The following is a 22,588-nucleotide window of genomic DNA, read 5'->3' on the forward strand; positions in this document are numbered from 1 at the left end:
CTAGGGAAGAGGGAAGAGGAGTGCAAGTGGAATGGGGGCAAATCTAGCTGTCTCTCATCCGTATGAAATGCCTTGGCCCTGCCCTAGATTTGGTTCCCAAGCCATGGTGCTGATTTACCAGTGTCTTTATTAATTGGGTTCCCTGAGCTCTCTCTTCTAAAAGCAATACCAGGGGAAGAATTCCTATTTTTAACTTATAAAGAATGACAAGGATGTTCCAATACTTTTTCTATGGCTGTAGAAGTAACATTTGGGAAACTCTGTGGGGAAAATGTACATTTGAACAATTTGGAGAAAAAGTAGATATATGGAAAATGCCATCATTAACCATCAACTTTATTTATTTAAGGATATGAAAACTATATTTCTTAGTTGTTATATAAAATTGCCCGTTAAGGGACTATATTTATGGAATGCAAGTATAAATGCCTCATAATTTATTCAGGTATTTCCCAATATAACCATTATTAGAAAAGGAACTGCAAGCTGCTTCATTCTAAGATACCTTAGTTTTGCCAGTGGAATAGAATAATGGTTGAAAATAGAAACAGTCAGCATTATAGCAAACAAAATATAATTTTATTATCTGGGCATAGGGACATGCAGGAACAGAAAGTGTGTGTGTGTGTATTTTTTTTCTTCTAGAATAAAGAGCTCACAAATTCCCCTGGAATTAGGAATAGCTTTCCAGAGTTGGCATCTTCTATAGTATATTATTATCATCATCACCATCATGATGTACAGTAGATAGACTATGATGACCACCAGCTTGGAAGGCTTAAAAAGGGGGGATTAGGCAGATTCATGGAGGAGAAGCCTATCAGTGGCTGCGGGGCATGATGCACATTACCTTTAGTAGGAACACAAGAAGATGGGTGGTGATGTGCTTGTGTCCACCTTGTCTAGGTAAGCCTTTGGGTTCATCAAACATGCTCTTGTGTTCTTACTAACTGGGGATGCAGTGCATTGGAAGTAGGAGCTGCAAGCGTCATAGCAACTGCCCTAAACAAAGGGCAAGATCTTATTTTGTGTCATTCTGCTAGTGCAAATAATGTACTAAGGTAAGCTAGGTCCTGAGCTATGCACAAGAGAAGAATCCAGCTGAAGCTAGGTTAGTGTAAGCATGGTTGTGCAAGTGGTTGTGGAATATGCTTGTGGTTGCATAACAGGTCACTGCTTGCTCAATGGAAGGACTGGCAGAGTTCCACTAGTGCTACTTGAATTTGACAAACTGCTGCATACTGCTGAAAGCCAGGTATCGTGAAGCCCTTTGTATGTAATTACATCCCTCTAAACAGGACTGGTTTCTGAAAGTTATTCTGAGCTTTCACCTTGAGCTTCTTGAGAAACATACGTGAAGTAAAAAGAGCTGTTCAGCTCATATGTTTGTTCCTTGCTTGTGTGGATGAACTGTGAAATATTCGGCAGTTGGATTCACTTGATGCAGAAAGGGGAGGAATCTGAAGCAAGAGGAGACCAAGGCTGTGTAACAGAAAAGTCTCACCACTGTGTTGTAGCAGTGATATGCTTGGCAGATTCCTGGACTGACCTGAATTGCTGGATTTCTTTTGTGTTGTGCGACATTGAAAGTATATTTTCCAGCATCAAGATCTAAAGGTTTCCTTGTTTAATAATCCAGTCAAAAAACATAACAGCACCAATGTTTATCATCTTTGGAATCTTGCAGTGGTGTCAATTTACTATAACAATAGTATTATAAAAGACTGTTTAAGAAGTGTTCCAGTTAGAATCTCTGGGAAAAAAAGAAATTTGGTTTTCAAAGCCTTCATATCTCCACTGTTGTCTGCTGAGCTAGATTAGGAAGGGTATCCTTTGGTCCATGGACCCAGCTGAGCCTGCAGAGGCGCCTGTGCCAGCCTGCAGAAACTTGAATATGCTTTGTGGGCTTTGCCCCTGATCTGAGGAAGAGAATCCTCATGTCATCACTGATCTTTATACGCCCCAGCCCTGTCCCTTTCCTTGCTGCTTGTAACCCGGTATGGATCAGAACAGTATAGGAGGGGGCACCCAGCTTAGCTGGGGCTGCAACAGCTTTCTCTGTGCAGCAGTGGGCACAGAAGGGGGAAGAAGGGAGGAAGTGCCCATGGTGGCACTTGATTATATTACAGGAGGGGATGCAGCTTGGGGGCCCCACTCCCTTGATGTGTCCGGCCCACTTGATTTGTTCTGGGAGGCAGTCTGGCCCATTAGTGATGAGCCAACTCCAGGCCAGATCTCACTTGTAACCCCCCACCCCCCGAAACTGCCCCCTTCAGTGTGGTTAAAGATTGCTTGCAGTTTCAGCCACAAAAGCAAACAACCGTGTTCTGTGAGCACAGATCTACTTTATCGTTAAAATGTGACACTGTACTCTATATTTAATATTACTGTGATTCCAGGAGAATTCTTGAAAGGTTCAGGATTATTGCTCTTGTCTCTTAAAGAAATTATTTGAGATCATTTTGGAAGCATGTGCATGCCTTAATCTTAACATGCCAACAAATTAGCATCCCCAAGTGCTCTTTAAATATTGAACACTTTTCTGCTAGGAAGCTTGACTGTCCATGAATGGGTCAGCCAAGCACACTTCTAGGCTCTTCTTTTGAGAACTTTCCAATGGCAGGAAAGAGCAACATGAAAAAACCCCACACTGTAATCCTAGTGCCTGAATAGCAGCAAGCTGAAATGTTATAATTTTCATGTTAATGACATCCTAACCTTGACTTTTACATTGCTTAGCAGTTATTCTTCCTTTCTTCAGTCTCCTTATTTTGAAGCACATCTTTCCTGATTTTAGCCAGGAAAATGTCATCTTTCCCACAGCATTGAATGATTCAGTCAAAAGTCGCAGCATCTCAGCACGAATGCTTCTGTCAGAGTGCATCATTAGAATCAAACTGATGCGGTTTTTATCTGGTAATACCTTTCATTCTATCTATGAAGATTATAACCTTGTAAAAGAAAGAGAGTGCCTTGCAAGATGCACTTGGGTTCTCTTTCTAGGTTGTTTCCGTTTAATTAGTAATGGTTTGTTACTGCGGCTGTGTTGACGCAGCACCAGGATTCAACAGCTCATGCTGTGGTTTAGCATTCTGTGCAGATCCAGTCAGGCTATTTTCGCTGACCTCTGGGGAGACAAAGGTCAGCCTTCTGGGGTTTACTCTAAGCGGTTTTATTCTGTTTCTGGCCATATTCCAGCTGTTGTGCACATTTGCCTTCCCTGGGTAGGTTTCACATGCTTTTCAGCCCTGTGGGTCACCCACGCTGAACCCAGGATCCATCCCGGGCTGCCTTCCAGAAAGGAGTAATGTGTAGGTGGTCCCTGCTGAGCATCTCTCCTGGCACAGTCGTGGCTTGTTGCTGGACCTCCTCTTGCCTCTTTATCTATCTTCTTGCGGCAGATGCTTCTGCAGGGCATATTTTCAAGCTCCTGCTCAACACTTGGCAGGTAGCAGAGAGCATGCATGAATATCCATTATAGTGCAAGTACCTTTTGCTCTTCGGCCAGCAGGGCAAATAATTTATCCAATTTATGCCAGCTTGTTCTTGGCAACCGGTTGTTAGGCTCTTCTGTGTTAGAATCTAGGCATAAATCTGTGAGACTGCAAAAATGCAGCTCTTTTTAAAAATCGCTATAGATTTGTCTTAAGGGAAAGGTGAGTGAAATGATGGGAAGGTTTGTAGATGCAGGTGACTAAGAAGTTGCTGCATCCTGTTCTCTTAAATTCTGGATACTGACTTGGATAGCAATTGCTGGATTTATGTGATTCAATGGAACTGGCTACCATTCTTTTTCTGCTGTGGAAGCCACTTGGAACGGAAAGACCTAGGCCTGATTTGATTGAAGGAGTTGCAGTGCTCACCTGTGACTACCTTTATACCTGGAGGACGCGCCTTGGTGCCCATGCTGCTGCTCTGAGCACCCACTTTGGCATTCACCAAGGTGTGCTGCCTCTCCAACACCACCACATCTTCTTACTGACAGCTGGGCCTGTTTCAAAGCAACGCGAAGGCCTCCATCAGGGCTCAGAGCACTTCCATTGGAAATGGAGATGGCGGGTGGCTACAGGCTGATAAAAGATTTGGGAGGGGTCCTGAAAAAGTGTGAGAGTGTCGCTTCATGTGCTTGCAGTGAGGAGGAGAAGAATGGGTTGTGAGTGCATGTGCACAAGGATACAGAGTTTGTCTTCTGGAAAATAGTTTTATGTTGGTGCTGAAAACTGTGAAATCAAAATCGTTGTTCAGGTTGCCAGAACCCCAGCAACCATGCCTTCCTTGGGCAGAGTGGCTTGTCTTTTATGGCTCATTATTTTTGGTGCTAGAATTCGGGTGCCATTTGTTCACAATCAAGGTTGTGTCCATTCGCCCAAATAGTGATGGACAGTCCTCAGGGACTGGTGAAATGTGGCAGCGTTTCTGGACAGCCCAGGTGGCCAGCTCTAGGTCTTGACATCTAGGATGCGTCTGATAGTGTGCATCCTGCCACAGGGCAGTGGTGGTGGGGACAGAGTGGGCTGCTGGATGATCTCTTGATTTGGCCTTCTAACAGTGTAATCTTATCGAAGTCTACTGTGAAAAAAGCCCAACTGAATGCATGGGACTGACCCTCAAGTAAGTGTGTAAGAATTCCAGGCTCAGGGATCCCAGCAGAACTCTTTGCTTCCATGCACCTCCTCTGGGCTGTACCGGCTGACTGCCCTGGCACTGGAGAAACCAGTGCAGAAGCAAATCCAGACCTGAATATCTGGGCATCGTGGGACTTTGCAAATGCAGGTGTCTTGCCTTTGTAGGGTTACTTTCAGCATTATGCCTTTGCCTTGTGAAAAGGCAGTTAGCATTGATGTTGGGAAAAGGAACCCTGGCTCTGAATGTGGAAGGAACTCTAAATAATAAAGGAATGTAATCAAACTGTTATTCTTTTAGAATGACTGGCTGTACAAAATATTTTTTTTTCAGGGGAAGTGCAGCATATTCCAGCAGTTAAGCAATCATGTGTGGAATGAATTTTTATAATTTGTTATGCTTATTATTACACTGCATTTTGACTTAGTTTAAAAGCTTAGGTACATGATACTTTTATTTCACTGGTTTATATTAAAAAGTGCTTTTCACATTTCAAGAACTGGAAGCAGCAGTGTTCCCTCTTCTGACGAAACAGCCAGAGTGGCAGCCCTTTTAAGAACTGTGTTCTTATTGAATTCATTCTGGCAACCTCAATTATTGTTGAAGTGGGCGATGTTGATTTCATTGCAGAGGGATGTGTGATAACAGACCAATCTGAAATGCTCTTTATTGCCCTGTTTTTGTACATTTTTGTATTGTACACCACTTTTGAGAGGGTCCAGCCCTTCGAAGTAGCTTTAAAACGTTTAACATAAAAGTAAATAATAACATACTCCAAAGTGAACTCTATATTCTGAATTAGCTAATATATCTGTGAAGTCAAAATGTGGATTAGATATTCAAGCACAAGCACCATTGCTTTTGTAGCTGAAAGGCCGTGTTGTGGACAAGAAGGAGTTAATAGTAGGCTAGGGGAAGCCCAACTTCTTTAGGGGGCAAAAAGCCCTAAAATCTGGGAGGTGGTGACCTAAAGCAATCCAGTGAAGAAAGACTGTCCATACTCAGTGGCTAACATATTCCATGTGGCCACCTTTTGTTGCAGGTCCTGTTTTTGTTGGTTCTAATACCCCGTGTGTTCAAATCCTCTTTTAAAAGGGTTGCTGATGTCTCCTTGGATTAGGGCAGGGGTTAGCAACCCACGGCTCCGGAGCCGCACGTGGCTCTTGAACCCCTCTGCTGCGGCTCCGTCGCTCAAAACATGCGCTGGCACAGCCGCTGATCTGCTCGAAGCTCCACTCAGGAATGCAGGGCTAGCTAGTGAAGTAAATCATCTAGTTAAGTAAATCTGCTAAACAAGCTTCCTGCAGGCTCTCATGTTACACGGAAAGCTGCTGAAAGGATTCTCTTTGTCCCAATGTAATCTCCTTCATCTGAATGTTAAAAGCTGCGCTTGGGACCTGTCACAATTCACAGCATTTGACTGTTTATCTGCTAATCAGTCACTAAACACACCTATATCTGGGACCCAGTGCTGATTTACTGAGCTTTCCCCAGTCCAACCGAATGTTTAATGGTACATGGGTAGATTCATTTGCTTTTACTGCTGACGAACTTATGGGGTTTGCTGTTTAATGCATGCAGCCCTTTAGCACTGACTTTGACTCTGCAGGAAGCTGTTCTCCTATTCAAAATATATGAAAGGAGTCCTACTAGTTTATAATGTAAGATTAAAAATAACAGTTTTTAGTGACTGAACAAGAGCTGCAGCTAAATCATAATGAAGATATAAATCTACTTCCTTGTTTTAAGAAGATTCTTATAAAAATTCCAGCAACATTATTACATTGGGAGAGGGATGTTTGTTCAATATTTCACCATGTGATTAAAGGATGAGGGCACACAGAAGCAGACGGCATTTTTGGTTTGCTGCTAGTGGATAATATAAGTTCGGCTTTTTATTTCATAAATACGAGGAGGACTCAGACATTGAGTATTTTATTTGAAAGTAACTTTCAACCCAGTGTCTTTTTTTTTTTTTTTTGGAGTTCAAACTGTTTTTGTTGCATGAAGAAATAAAAATTTGTTTTCTCTGTAGCAGTTCATTGATTTCATAAATGCCACACACTATAGTTTTTTTATACATAGCATAAAGGTAAAAAATGATATACGCAGTGCTATCTTCCTTTTAGATGTCAAAAGGGTTTTGCGGCTCCCGGTGTTTTCTTTTCTGTAGGAAACGGGTCCAAAGGGCTCTTTGAGTGTTAGAGGTTGCCGACCCCTGGGTTAGGGCCTGCTTGTTTGCTGCTCTGCTCGCAGCTCTGGCTGTGAGCTTCACAGTGCCTTGCAAGGTGATTACCTGGCTAGGGTGTTGTGAGGTGCTAACCCCATGTAGATACCTTTCTGGAGCCTGCTCTCAACAGGCTGTCCTCCATGCTATCTCCTTGGGAATTACCGCAACACTGTGAGCACATGGCTTTGGCAGTAGAGTTAAAGCGTGAGCTTTACTGTTTGCTGCCAAGATTACAGGGCAGCATTCTGGATTCTTCCCTTCCTGTTGGTTTTTGTCTCGGCTCCAAGGCCCCATGTAGTATCTTCTAGAGGATGTGCAGAGGGATGTCAGAGATCAGGTGTTTCTGTCCTCAGTCCTGGGGCTGGGAATGCTAATGTATCCTTAATTGCTGACCTGCATGTTGCCATACTTCATCATGACCTTCTGCTTGCCTTAGAAAGAAATGGGTTTCATTCATTAAATGGGCATTTCTTTCAGAAAAGGAGCATGGCAAATGTAACCAAGGGTACAGGGCTCCTGGCATCATGCAGCTATTCCATCTCTTCTTTAATGGAATTTCTACTTCTAGAAAAAAAGAAGTACAATGGTACCTCAGCTCATGAATGTTTCAGTCCACGACCAAATCGGGTCACGAACAGAAATTTAGGAAAAAATTTTCCTCAGGTCACGAACTCCGTATTGGGTGACAGTCACGATTGTGCCCGTTCCGCCCACCCCCCAAGCACCCCTGCAATCGTGCCCTTTTTCCCTGTGATTAAAAAAAAGTATTTACAGAGCAGATTAACCTTATTTACATTGACCCTTATGGGGAAATTTGACTTGGCTCACAAACAAATTGGGTCACGACAATCGTGGAATGGATTGAGTTCGTGAGCCAAGGGTACCACTGTAGTGGGAAAACAAGGGAGTCACGAGTAGCAGATGTTGTCTGGATCCCCCATAAACCTCTGCATATGATGTGAGAAAGGCCTAATTTGGAACCACCTATGGCCCTAGATGTTTATAGAATATTTTGGATTCCCAACTCTGGGCTCAGTGCACCCATGTCAGAACTGAGATCTCCCATTCACAATCTTTGCTGGGCCAGGCAGTCTCCGGGAACAGTCATGACGTACAGCCAGAAGGACGGGTCTCTGAGGATGAAGAATTATGACAGGCAGGCCAGCCCTGCTCCCCATTGCACCCATATGAGGCATCAGCAGAGACGGGAGAGCTCCTAAGGAGAGTTCCTGGAGATGAACACTAAACTGGATTCAACAAACTGCTCTGTGCACAGTCAGAGAACTGTTCTGGGTGAAGCAATAAAGAATTTTTGCAAGGAAAATGGTTTGTAGCTAGTGATTGTTTGAAGGAGGAACCTTGACTCATGTCACATCTGAACCGAGCACACTTTGTGTAGGGTGACTTCAGGATGGCTATGCAGTCAGCTGATGAAGCATTGGCTTGTTCTAAGGTATACTTAGTACTGCATGACTTAGTACGTCATCTGAACCTGGATAACATGCTAAGTCATGGCCAAGTCTCTAGCCACCCAGGTGGTACTGTGGGGAGTTGTCACTGCATGCCGCCTCTCCAAGCCCCCTTTGGGGGTTGAGGGGGTGCTCAATGGCTCTGTTCATGTTGCTCACACACCACCATCCCAAGCCCCACTTGGGCCTTGAGGGGCCACCGTGCCGCAGACACTGGCTTGTGCCATCCCCCATTGCTTGCCAGCCTGGTTGCTCTCAGCCACTGTGGCAAGCAGGGTAGGTGTGTGCTCCTAGGCTGCCCCCGAGGGACTTCACAGGAATGTCCCTTGTCCCCCTCCCCTCACCTGGTGCAATTTCAAGGCAAGACCCAGCTGAACACTTGCCCTTCACGAGGGAGGAGGCTACCTCGTTTCCCGGTGGTGGCATGCCTGCATACAGCAGTTGCCGAGGAGCTTGGGGAGAAAGTGTTCTTGCACCCACCCTGTCTGAGGGATCCTGCAGGCAGCTGGGTGGCCGCCATGCATGTGGGGTGCGCGACCAGATGGACCTTTGGTCTGATCCAGCACGGCTATTCTATTCCCGCATCTGCAGCCACAATTGTAGGAGTGGGCTGGGGACAGGCCATGTTCAGCTGGGTCTTTCTGAGAGGTGCAACCAAGTGCTTCTCCTCCCTGCTGCACTGATTGCCCTTTGTGATTGCACAGGCAGTCGGGAAGCATCATCCTCTCATCCCACCTCCCCACCTAGGTGGGTGCAGCTGCCAGTAAGGGGAGCGGCGCACTGCTGAGGGTGGGGAGGGCTGACCCCCTCTCACTAGGCTTCATTCGAGTGGTGGCAGTGCCCAGCAAGGGATGAGGGGAAGCCCAGATAGCTGCCTAAAGTGCTGCCTGAGTGCTTTTCAGCAGCTGCCATCTCTGCTCCCCTCCTGTCAGGGCTCTTGCGATGTCCCCTGGGCTACTGATGGGAGCAATGGGAGGGGGCACCTCAGCACCCCACTGCACCCAGTGCCTGACTTGCTTCGCAGTAGGGCTTGTGTTGTGAGAGTCCTCCCAAAATGCTCTCCACAGAAAGCTCTGACACGTGAAGGAGCATTTTTGAAAGTTTTGTTTATCATCACCTTACCCTTTTGGTTGCTTAGCCTTGGCAGAAATGGAACTACACTGAGCATAGCGGCTTCTCCCTGTGGAAGGAAGACCTGCTGTTTAAAACTTTTTGTCTTATTCTTTAGCCAAAAAGCTTACTGGAGCAGCTTGCGTAAGATTAATAATGGACGAGATGGCTTTGTGTGTGTGTGTGTGTGTGTGTGTGTAAAATATATACCAGTGTATATTTTCTTAATCCTTGTACATATGTTTGCGGGAGTGCTGTTGCAGAATTAATATGAGAAAACCATTTAGCCCAAGTTGATAACTGATTTCAGCTGGTATGAAAGTGATCCCTGAAGTTGTACCTTTCCAACATGGGTTTACAATACCCTTCCTTGTGTACTATCAAGGTGCTGTTAGGAGTGTCTGTTCACAACACGACAAATATTGCACCATTTCCACTATACAGGACAAAGGAATCATTAGACAGGGCAAAGGAAACCTATCTTCAGAATTATTTTTGCATGGAGAAAAATCTAAATTAAAGTTCAGTTCCCAGAAGCAGTGAGCTCTGTAACTGAATAGAGTTAATACTTCTTGCAGCTTACTCGCAATCTAGTGACATTGGCTTTTGATAGGCGTTTTTCTCTTGGATTTGTTTTGATGCTCAACGAGATCTTAGCTCTGTTACAGAGCCTAGCTAATGTATTCTATCTCACTTATGCAATCACTTCTTTGGATAAAAGCACTCTCTACCAGAGCAAACTATTTTCACCATTGCAGTCATAGTACTATATGTATTTTCTTGAAAAGGAGTGTCAGCATTAATATTTGTCATGGATTTCTCATTGTTTTTAGCTTCAGAGTTATTTGGAATGGAGACCTCGATGGTGCAGTCAAATCACCAAAACAATAAATCACTACATCTTGAGGCGTGGGTATTTCAGCCCTCACTAGGGTTAGGGTTAAGGACCAATTTGGGGGTAGGGTTGGCAAAATGCAGGGGCCATGAAGATGTTAAGGTTTGGGATTTATTTATTAGGATATTTCTAGGCCGTCCATCACTTTCATCTCTGGACAGCTTGCAATAGTGTTTAGAATTGGTAGAAAGCATGAGCTATGTACAGAAATTTCCAGAAAGTGGGCATTTTGTAATTTCCTCTTGAGGCATAGGTATTTCAGTCCTAAATTAGGGTTTTGGTAAAGGGTTAGGGTTAGGTTTAAGGTTGTAAAAACCAACATCCCTGCCAGGCTCTCGAGCCTTGGAAGGTCTTCAGGATGGGCAGAAATCATGAGCTGTGCAGAAATACATCCACAAAGCAGGGGTTTTTGAAATCAGTCTTGAGGCAAAGGGATTTCGGCTATATATTAGGGATGGGGTTATGGGCCAGGATAGGCTCAGAGTTTGAAAAGACAAGGTTACCGTGCAGTTCCCAGGGTTAAGGAAGTGTTCTGAATGGGCAGAACGAATTTGACTTGTACAAAATCATCCGGAAAGCTAGCATTGTGTAAATCCCTGTTGAGGCATGGGTATTTCAATCACATATGAAGATCTGGGTTCAAGGTCAGCTTAGGGTTAATGTTGGGTAAACCAAGGTTCTTGTGCAACCTTGTAGGCTAGGAACATGTTCAGAATGGGCAGAAAGAAGGAGCTATGCAGAAACACATCTGGAAAGCATGAGTTTTTGAAATCTGTCTTGTGCCCTGTGTATTTTAGCTCTGTATTAGAGTTTGGGTAAAGGGCCAGGTTTGGGTTAGGGTGTGCAAAATGTAGGACCCCATGAAGCTGTTAGAGTTTGGAATATGTTTAGAATGGGCAATAAGCATGAGCTATGCAGAAAAAAAATCCAGAAAGCTGTCATCCTCTAATTTTCTCTTGAGGCATAGGCAATTCATTCCCATTAGGGCTGTCTCAATATGTCATCAATCCAACACAGGAAAAGGGGCACACACTTGACTTGGTTTTCTTGATGGGAGAAGAGGATGGTGGTTTGGATGTGGAGGGGCTAACTCTAAGCCCATTGTCATGGTTAGACTTTAGGCTATTAGCTATTTCCGCCTCTGTGTAGGTGGGGGAACCTATTAAAACCTGTCCGGCCCTACAGTCTAATGGATCCAGTTTTCAGGGGGCTCTGTGGGATTATCTGGCCAATATGGTTGGTGCTCCTGTCGAAGCCCAAGTCACCTTGTGCAACCCAGGCAGTCGACAAGATCACACCTAAGCTCCCTCTTCCACTTGCTGAGTCCAGCCAGCTCCTTGGTACAAATTATTGCTTAGGGTGATGAAGCGAGAGGTAAGACAGCTAAAGCACAGGTGGAAGAAATCTCTGATGAATCAGACTTACCGCTCATTATCCAGCCTATTCTGTGGTAACAAAAAGAACAAAATGGCAATATTTTGCCGCCTTCATCGTGTCTTCACAGTGCTGCTCTACTGAGCTTTTTTGAGTAGTTTAATGGCTGTTACAATCTGGCCCTTCAGAGACTGACTTAAAAAGAATCATAGTGTAAAGGACTATTGCTATATTAGTAACAGAGTAATATAATCTGAATCCTACCACCACCACCACCAATGTATTCATTACATTTTTATGCCACCCTACAGCCAAAGCTCTCTGGGAGGTTTACACAGTTCATAGTAACAGAAGATAAAAATACAATAAAAATCCCAGAAGAATTAAAAAAAAGTTCAGAACAGCTAAGAACTGATTATAAAAACAAACAATACAAAGAATACCATATATGTTCCCTACCTGACCAATTGCTCTAGGGAGAGGTAGGCGTACAGACACAGTGAAGGGGTGGTGATAGAGGGACTCTGCATTAGTGAAGGAGCTTGGAGCTAAACAGAGCTTACCATCGCATGCAACCTTTTCCTGATTGCCGCTCTACATGAGAATATTTGATTGGCTAGTGAAGGGCAGTGATATTGTAGACCATCACAGGGCATTGAAATATTTAAAATACAAAGCTAAAAACAATCTCCCCAAATCCACTGAGCTAAGTATTAAAACTGGCAAATGCATGCTGAAACACCCTCAAGGATAACTCCTCCCTGGTTGCCGTCACATGTGCATGTACAAGTGATGCAATGACCAGGGGGCTCTGATCTGTAGCCCTCAGTGAATGGGTGGGTTGATGGGGGAGCGTCTCAAGTTGCTGGTGACTTTCTGTGTCTATAAGTTCACCATGGACATTGTCCAGTAATATATTGGCAGCTAGTGCAGTTTCCTCAGCAAAATGCAGTTTTCTCAACAAAGTGCTTGTGATAGGAGTACCACTCAGCAGCCTGATGTTCAGATTCTGCAGCGGCTGTAGTTTCTTGACTATTCTCAAGGGAAGCTCCACACTGAAGTAATTCAGCCTTGTGGTTAGCAGTACGTGTATTGCTGTAGCAAACTATTCAGGCACAGCCGTAGCTGGTGTACCATTCAAAGGTGGTAAAAAACACTCACAGCCACCAAGTTCATCTGAGTTTCTAGTGACAAAGGCAGTGTGAGGAGCACTCCCAGATGAAGAATTTTGTCCTTGAGGGGGAGTGCGGCCCTGTTCAGAACAGGTAACCTCCCTAATTCTCAGATGAAGAGCCCCCCCCCCCCCCCCCCCCAGTTACAGTGTCTCAGTCTTGCTGGGATTCATCATCAGCTGCCATCCAGCCTGACTCTGTTTTGAAATGTTAATGCAAGACCTATGCAACCACATCTCCGAGATGTCACAGTGTCAGATGGTGCCATGCCCCAAATCTCCTAATGATCACCTGCAACAGCTTCAGGGAGATCAGGCATTGGAGGCGAAGCAGTGTGCTGCGCCATCTCACAGTACAAATGCCACGCTCTCAGCCGGCGCAGTGCTCTGTTCTTTAGGTCTGGGCAGACCCGTGGCAATGCAGCACCTTCCATTGCCAACCTGCAAAGCCAGTTCAGGAGGACACTGTGGCGCTATCACAGGCTGCTGCTGTGGTCCTCCAGTCTCTCCTGGTAAGGGTGACCATCAGGGCAACTAGGGCTAACTCTGTCCCTAGACTAGGCCTGAAACTCTACTGGAATATTTACTGATGATTTTTCCTCCATGAATACCTGGAAATGAGCCATCTCCCTCTCTCTAGCATTGTACCAAGAAGGGAGATGTTTGCTACCATCTGTTACCTATTTCTGGGACCAATACATTTTTTTTCAGGAGCAGATGTAGCACCGCCTTTTAAAGAGTGGCATGTGTCACTTCCTCTTGTTTACCACATCCCAGTCATGTCTACACACAGCTTGCTTGAACCGGCCAAGATGGGCAGGTGGCAAGGAGTACATGGTTGGCCAAGCATTTTGTCTACATCCTTGGAGCTGAGAAGCTGAAAGTGATCCCACAGATCCAAACCAGATGGCACATTGTACATCTGACCTGCAACCATCGTCATATCAAGGCCAGCGTAAAATTGAAGCCCTGGCTAGATTGGAATCTGCCAAGTCAAAGTTGTACTGGTCCAGAAATAAAAACTTTCCTTGAGACAGAGAAGGGAGATGGGCATTTGTTAGAATTGCACAGCATGTAGAATTTGTCACAGTTCTTTATTCTTGCCAGTGTCTTTTGGAATAGGTTAGAAAAGAAGATAATGGTTTTCCTAAGAGTCTCTAACAGATACCATGATTATAAATTCAATTACACGATATGGGAGGCATGGAGTTGCCCATCTTTCTTCTCCCAGAAATACTGAATTTTTGGCAGCAGCATGATATGATGCAAATCCTGCTGCATGTTTTCATGTCTCTTTCTCCGATTATCGACTGTTGAATTGGGGAGATGTCAGAGTCTGACAGAGTCCCATCCACTAAATGGAGAACTCATGAACCCTCCAAATGTTGGAATGAAAAGCATACAGCTTAATTGATCCTGCTTTGACTGTTACTTATTTCGCTGTCTTCCTCCTAAAGCAGAGCTGTGTGCAAATAAGAGAAGAAATAAGCTCCTAGGTTTTGAGCATTTCCTTTCAAGGCTGTTTGTACTTGGCAGAGCTGATAAAATTTCTTGAGAGCAACCAGTTCTTTCAGCTGATGGTGTGTGTGTGTTGCGGGGTGGGGTGGGGAGTTAAAGAGCTGTAAGGCCTTTTGTGAAATGAATCTCTTTCCAAATTTTTTTTGAAAAGCTTTTAAATTGATGCAGTTGACACCTAATGTTCTTTCCTCTGATTCTTAAGCACTGTAGGAATTTGTCAATTGAATGAATTGAAATAAAATATTTTATACCGTTTTCATATTAATTGCTGAAAGAAACACAGGGGGCTGATAATGGAAGAAAGTGGCTTAGAGTCTGGGGAAGATAAGCCTGCTACGAAGGGGCAAGTGTGACCTTCATGGACTAGGACAAGAGCATTGGACTTGTTCCTGGAGAATGTGGTTGGGACTGTTGCAAGAAGGGCTCTGTTCTTCAGATTACACTGACATTGTGTCTTTGAGTGCCAGTTTCTGGGGAGCAAGGATGGAAGCGGGCTGTGCTCCATTCATTCCATACAAAGTAGGATGACAGTGGATGGCTCAGGGGAGGTTCAGTGATGGCTTCGAAATGTCGTAACCTCCTCTCAGAAAAGGATAGGGAGGCATCCATGTTGCTATCTTTCCGGGATGGCTAGAAAACTACATATTATGACTCCTGTGTCATATGTGATTTAATTCTGGCTTTATAGTTGGCTGTTTTGTACGTGTGTGTGTGAGGGAGAAAGTTGTTGGAGTAATTTTGGGAAAGCGGTGTGGAGCTCATTGGGTGACTTTGGGTCAGTCACAGACTCTCAGCTCGACCTACCTCACAGGGCTGTTGTTAGGCTTAGGGAGAAGGAGGAGAATTATGTAAGCTGCCTTGAATTCATGGGCAGGAAAAAGTGGGATATAAATATAATATATAAATAAAAATATTTTAATAAATAAGCCAGGAGGGAAAAGCGTGGAGGAAGTGGTGGGAGATCTGGGGAAATCGCAGCACCTCAATTTCCTTTCAGCCACCCCATGGCCTGCCTGAACACACGTGGGTGAGACGGGTGCTGACAACATGGAGGCAAGGATAGGAGCCTGTGGTTTGGATCTGGAGAAGCCAAGTGGCTTCTGCTTGGACTAGGGTCCTCCAAGCCCATCTCTTGCAGCAAACTACTCTCACAAGGGGGCTGTCTGGAGCAGGGCTGCCTGTCCCCCCCCCCCCCCACACCTTCCCTGGTATGCACAGAGGCAATTCATGTGTGCAGAAGAGCTTCTCTGGATCCCAGCTGCTGGATGCACTTTTGAGACAGAATCAGGCATGCCCATTTTCTTTTGGACTAGATGGTGCATAGATACTTCTTCCCGATAATAAAACCAACAATAACACCTACAATGATCATGGAGGTTAGGCACCCTGAGCCGTATTCCACAGGTAATTTGGATTAATTTCTTTTAGTAAAACAGAATGTAAGTTTTTTCAACACCATAGACTTCTTTTTGATGCAGAAGTAAAAGGTGGCATGAAAAGATTCAATGAACTGAAATGCCTTCGATCTGAAATTAATTAAATTCACCCCACCTCTCCATTCTACCTGATGATTAAATTTCTGAGGCTTGACAACCTTTATTCTAGTTCACCAACAAAGGTTGCCCCCAAGAAAAGCGATTATGCCTGCCTCCTAAGGGCACCACCGCAAATTTGATCTGGAAGCAAAAAAACCTTTTTGGCTACTGAATGCCTGTAATGTTCAGACTTTTATAGAAGATGGTGTTATGCAATATGTGAAACTGAAAGAAGGCTAATTCCCAAACAGGAAAAAAACACTCCTATGAATCATTTGAGTTTAAGATTGATAAATATATCTGAGTCAGTTACTACACACAGGTGACAAGTTTATTACCCTTCCTTTTAATTATGATGCTAATCGACTTACGATGGCTGTTCTGAACTTGCCAGTTTTTCTCCCTTCTGCAGTAAAAACAAACACAATTAAACCATGAATGCTGCACTTAGTTTCTTTCCATCAAGGCTGACTGGCTCAGATGAAGGAATTTGAGGAATATTGTGGCATCAGTGCTTTTGAAAAGCAGTTTGGATGATAATACTACCCCAATGTTAAACATTTCTAGCACCAGTCTGAGAACTTCATGTCCTATCCAGGAAAAAAAAAGGAACGCTGCTTGTGTATCAATATATGCGGCTCATATGTGCCTTGTGCCCTCATGAGAAATAACGGGACAAGAAAGAACAAAAGTAAATTGAAGGTCCCTGACAACCGACAGCCAGCCCCATGCATGCAAAGCCAATGAATGTGTTTTCAGCTGTTCAGCTCTGTCGCTAAACAGAAGCAAAGCACAGCAAAATGAAGGCCATGTGCTGTGCAGTTGGCGTGAAGATTTTCTTCTAAGATCCAGAATGCTTCTTGAAGGTGAATACTTGGCACTGTAGCAGCAGAATTTAACTCCCAGTGGATTGTAGATCACATGGCCGGGGGTGCAGATGATTATGGCTTTCCATTCTAATGATTTTGCATTCAGAAGTGAATTAACTTTTACTATCCGATATTTGCCTCTTTTAAACAAGCGTGGATACAGGAGCAGTTTCCAGAGCTGGGAGGAGATCCGACAACTGGCTGACCTGGAAATAGCAGGTTCAAGGGCAGGAGAGCCGCCCTTGTGGCAACCTGGGATCCTTCTCTTTTCGGAGGAGCAGTTTTCATTATAGCAGCCTCGATAGCAGGTGGGAGCAGAAACTGGTTTTGTGTGGAGAGAGGGGTTCAGAGAAACGCGACACTTCAGGTGTTTCCGTGTGTCAAAAGAGGCTTGCAGAAGTTAATTACCGAGCATTTTATTTATTTATTTAGACAATTTCTATGCTGCCCCATTCGCCGAAGCCTCTGGGCAGCTCACAAAACATCAATTAAAATATAATACACTAAAAATATAAAACGAATTAACAATATAAAATAAGTCGCCCTGGCCAAAGAATAAAATAAGCAAATAATATTAGCAATTAAAATGACGTTTGAATAAAAAGGTCTTCACCTGGCGCCGAAAAACAAATAACGACGGCGCCAGGAGGACCTCTCTGGGGAGCGCATTCCATAGATTGGGCGCCACCATGGAGAAAGCCCTCCTCCGGGTACTCACCCTCCTAATTTCCTTCACGGAGGGCTCCCGGAGGAGGGCCTCTCCCGCAGATCTCAGGGGGCAGGTGGGCGTATATGGACATATTGAAGACAAAAGGAGAAAACACCTGCTAGTAATCACTGCTACACATTTTTTCTTGAAGGGAAAGAAAGTGTGGGGGATATTCTGTACTGAGAATGAATAAGCCGTGAAGCATTGAAGGTTGGTCTAGTTTACGGAACGCAATCTGTGACAGTGTGGCTCTGGGTTTCTCTCCTGTAGCGGTATACTTCCCTGGCAGCTGTGTAATTACTAATATTGATAAGGACGGATTTGGAATCTGAGCATGTGCTTAGGAAGATTCAGCTGTTATTACTGGGCAATCACTTAAGACCTTTTAGATGAAGATGTCCTCTTCCTCCCAAAGACAATAAGCCAAATAAATTGGACGATGCAGTGTACACTACTCAGAGAGACTGTGCGCTGTAGGGTGATATAAACATGTAATATGTAAATAAACCATGGAATGAATGGAGCTGTTGTGAGAGGGTTCCAAACTTTTTCCCTGAGTGCTTTGGTGTGTAAAAACTGTTGTTTCAGGCACTGTTGCTGGCAGAAAGTATGTGGCAGAAAATGACTAGCATTTTTTAAAAAATTGGCCAACTAATCTAAGTGAGATTTGTATTCTGGTTAACACAGACCAGATTAGGTAATATTTCTATACCTCTGAAATTTTAAAATCTCTTCCTGCTGTTCTCAGTGGAGCAAGGTTTGACTTATGTGGGAAATCCAAGTAGACTCTCTTATCAGATCCAGAGGTCAGATGTGTGTCTGGCCAGTTCTGCTTCTCCTTGCTGCTTTGGCTGAGCTTGCAGTGGGTGTCCATTTTGGCATGGATTTGGACAAAGGTTATTTTTTAGTTGTTGCCATGTCTGCTGGCACATGGCCCTCCCACTGGACATGGGACACTGACCTTACGGCACAGATTGCTTTCCAGGCCACCAAACTTGCTGCCAATCCATGTGGGAACGTGATGCTGCAGGTGCAGTTTTCAGCATGTTGTAAGTGATCATGAGTATTAGGAATGTGGTGTTCAGCCACTTATTTCTGCAGAATGTCTAGCCTAGGAGAAGGAAGGAATACCAGAAGTGTCTACTAGAAGACGCAGAGGGTGTCACTGGAAAAAGGTTTGGTTTCTTCGAGCATGGTGTATTCTTGGTTAATGAAGAATTTCTGGCAGGAGATAGCTTGTTCAGTGCAAGAACAGGGAAGAACTTGTTTGGCAAATGTCCCACAAAACTGATCAGGAAGCATTTGAATTAAATCTTGCAGGACAGATGAAGAAATTAAAGAAGATCGCATGATGCCAAGTATCAGGTGCAGAAACATGAACAAAATGGAGATGACTACTGTGGGAAGAAGGGCCAAGGGAATCGGCTTGCCTTAGACCTGATCCTTACTAACTGGGACCACTAGGATGTGAGAAGAGGCAGTGTAATCAAGGAATGTGATATATGGTTTCAATATCTCTATGCCAGTGTTCACCATACTGATGACAGGCTGAGCAGAACACAGACAGGAAATGTCTATAATTTGATAGGTATTACTAAAACTTGGTGGGTTAAGACACATGATTATAATGTGGGGATTGAAGGTACATCTTACTCAAACAGAATAGATCAAACAGGAAAGGAGGAATATTGCTATATGCAAGATATATGGACTTGTGAAGAAGTCATTGAATCTGAGCGTAGAAAATTGGTTGAGAGCATCTGAGTTAAAAGCAAAAAGGAAAAAAAGTAATAATGGCAATATCATTGTGTGGATCTGCAAGAAACCTCCAAGCCACGAAAAATACTTTGATGATGTCTTCCTGGATCAGATTGCCAGTCTTTCGAAGAGGAGGCACCTAACATCAATGAGAGACTTGATATATTTTGGAAATCAGCGTCTGCTCAGCATAAATGGTTCACAAGTACTTGCCTCATTGAAAAAAAAAATCTTCCAGAAGTGGGAAGAAGGGCCAAGGGAAGCAGCTTTCTTATATCTGATCCTTACTAACAGGAAATAATTGGTTAATGAGGTGAAATTAGCAGAAACTTTTGCTAAAGATATATCATCTTGAGACTGCTAACACTGGAGAAAAGGAAAGCTGAGCACAGTCAGACCTGTACCATGGCCTTTAGGAGAGCTGATTTCATCAAGTTTAAAGGAATATTGGACTAGTTCCCAGGAACAGGAACTCAACATGGGTGAAAAGCAATCAATCAAAGGAGAATATCAAAATGTCAAAATATTCCAACGATGAAGGCAAGTGGGAAGTAATACCAACCTGAAAGTTACAGAATAGTCAACAAGCTTTGAAGGATCCTTCTTCTGATTGAGTGTTATGTTAACAAAACAAATTAAAAAGGGGAATGAATGTCTGGGGGAAGATGGTAGAAAAGTTTCAATGTGTGCCATAGTGTAATTTCAGAAATGTAGAAAGTGTAGGGTTAAATTGAAAATAAAATGAACTTTATTTATGATTTATGGGGATTGTTTGGAATAGGAGCAAGGTATGTGTATTTATATTGCTCCCCATGATTATTGGAAACTAAATTTCCACACAGTAATGTCACTTAAATATTCTTGTTCCAGCTTCACATTTCTCTCCATCTTGAGGAAACAACAAAGTCCACCAAGCCTCCTTTCAGATCCTTCAGATCCTTAACCCAACCTGTAACGGGGGAATTCACCTTCTCTTTACATTCATTTTTCTCCTCCCCCTCCCTCTCATTTAAACCACCACACGCACAACCAGTGGGCAGTATGCAAGCCGGTTTCTTAAAGAGAAGCATCCAAGTCTGCCCGTCCATGTGCAGGTCCCACCACTGCTTGCATCCCACCCGCAACCAGCCCCACCAGCTCAATTGCGCAAACTGCCTCGCTCTGCATGCCCAATGGCAATTGAGCATTTTCCAGGGCAAGTCTCAAAATTGAGCACAAAGGGTTCATTTTGTAAGGTGTGGGGTGCTGGAACTCCACCCTTGCGCCCCTTTCTGGAAATGAGTGTTTTTGCTCGTGTTTGGTGTATTCCTGGAAGTGCTGAATTGCTGTTGCGCAAGTTGTGCAGGCTGTTTGTGCAACACAGTCCACAGGTCAGGCTGCATTTGCCCAGCATTGCCATTGGAGCATGTGAAAGCAGGACCATGCATTCAGGTTCGTTGTTACTGCCATAGCAACACACTGTGAAGAAGGAAGGTGCTTTGTGAGTACCACCAACCTGCCACCTTCCTGAAATGAGCATTTCTGCTCATTTCAGCACAGCTCTGGAAGTGCTAAATTGTCATTGCTGAGAAATTGGAACAATTTGAAGCTAGTGCACAAGGAGAAAGAAAAGGCCCTAAACAAGTGATTTCTTAAAAAAAAAAAAAAAAACCCAAAAATTCTTTAAGAGAGCACAGTGGCTACTTGTCTTTAACATCATAAGAAATTTGAAACCAATGCCTGTTACAAATGGACTATTTGTATAGTCCCTGGTCATCCATTTTGAAGGGTTATTTTGACATTATTACTTCTCAACGGAATAAGCATGCCATATATTGTGTGCTTGTTGCTGCTTTAACTGTTCTGGCTAGAATCCAATTCACACGAAAGGCAGAGATTTTTAGAAGTCCAGATGTATTCATTTATTGTTTATGATACTTGTCAGAAAAGTGAGAACAAACATTTCATTCAAAGTCACATTTCAGATTCATATTGCTGTCATTTGAGAAAGACATTAGATTTCCTGTATATGGAGAACTTTTCCCTGGGGCTACTGAGAGCATTCTGCTGCCTACACCTCTATGCATTGTGATGTTTATTTATTTATTTATTATTTATTAAAACATTTCTATGCCACCCCTTGCCGAAGCCTCGGGGCAGCTTACAACACAATAAAATAAATAAAATACAGAAATAACAATATCAAATTAACAATATAAAATAAGTGACAATGTGAAAGAAGTTTACATTGTCATAACTATGCATGAACTAAAGATGCTGCTTGTGAAGCTTCTTATGGCAGTGAGTGGGATGGTGTAAACTGGTGTCCTGTAACAGCAGGGTGTTGGACCCGAGAGCCTTCATGGTCCATTCTGATTCTATGATTCTATGATTACTACTGATCAGATGCTGGAAATCTGCATCCCCACTCATAGTGCTGGAGTGACTGTTAAAAACATAAGAAAATTGTACTCACAGATCAATTGATGATCTCAATTTGCTGAAGGCATGGACAAATAATACAAGCACACACTTCTCTCCCAATGTATTTGAATTAATATTACACTATCTATAGACTTGTTCCTGTTGTGTTTGTGTGAAATTAACTCTTTTTGCTCTTTGCTTTCGGGCAGTAAGTATATTAAACTTACTGGGGTTAAAGTGCAGAAATGTATTAATTGCTTTTTGGGAGACTTTCTTGGCTGCCATTCAGTAAAAGAGGAATGCTGGACATTTCATGTCTTACAGAAGCTTCAGTGTGTTGCTAGGGGATATGGGTATAAAATCCTTCAATGGACTCTTTTAATTGCATGGGGCACTTGCTTGGATGTGAGTAAAACTCCCGTTCAGACATTGCTAGTTCAGCAACGCCAAGGTCTGAACTGAAAGGGATGAGGCTAGCGTGCCTTCAGGGCAAGTATGCCCAGAACCTATTCCGGAATGCCTGAACAGGGGTGGTTAAGTTTTAGAGTGGGTGCAGTTTTTATTTCTTTAAGGCTCTGCTCTTACTTCTTCTGGTAATGGGGAGGATGCAATGAAACCTTTGGTGCAAACATAGCGTGGTGCAGAAAATGGGGCACTGAACAGGTGTTGCAGGAATGTAGACGCTCACCTGCGTGGAGGCCTACTTTTACTAATATTTATTTATTGTATTTATATTCCACCCTTTTCCCCTGAGGAACCCGATGCGGCCCCTCCCCATTTATTATAATTCTCAGAGTCTCTTGGCCTGCTTAATACTTTATTAGAAGGGCTTCTGCTTACTGGAATCCCTGGAAGTTTGATAAGCCACGACTGGAAAACAAAATGTTGGACCGGATGGCCCTTTGGCTCAATCCAGCAGGGCTC

At 43.7% G+C, this 22,588-nt stretch overlaps 1 protein-coding gene across 3 annotated transcripts in view; it reads left to right on the forward strand.

Moving 5' to 3' along the window:
• SLC39A11 (solute carrier family 39 member 11) overlaps nt 1–22,588 on the forward strand; it is a 340,346-nt gene that overhangs the window by 3,425 nt on the left and 314,333 nt on the right. The window lies entirely within an intron of this gene.

The sequence above is a fragment of the Varanus komodoensis genome, unplaced genomic scaffold (assembly GCF_004798865.1).
Source record: "Varanus komodoensis strain SLA01 unplaced genomic scaffold, ASM479886v1 scaffold96, whole genome shotgun sequence".
Lineage (NCBI taxonomy): Eukaryota > Metazoa > Chordata > Lepidosauria > Squamata > Varanidae > Varanus > Varanus komodoensis.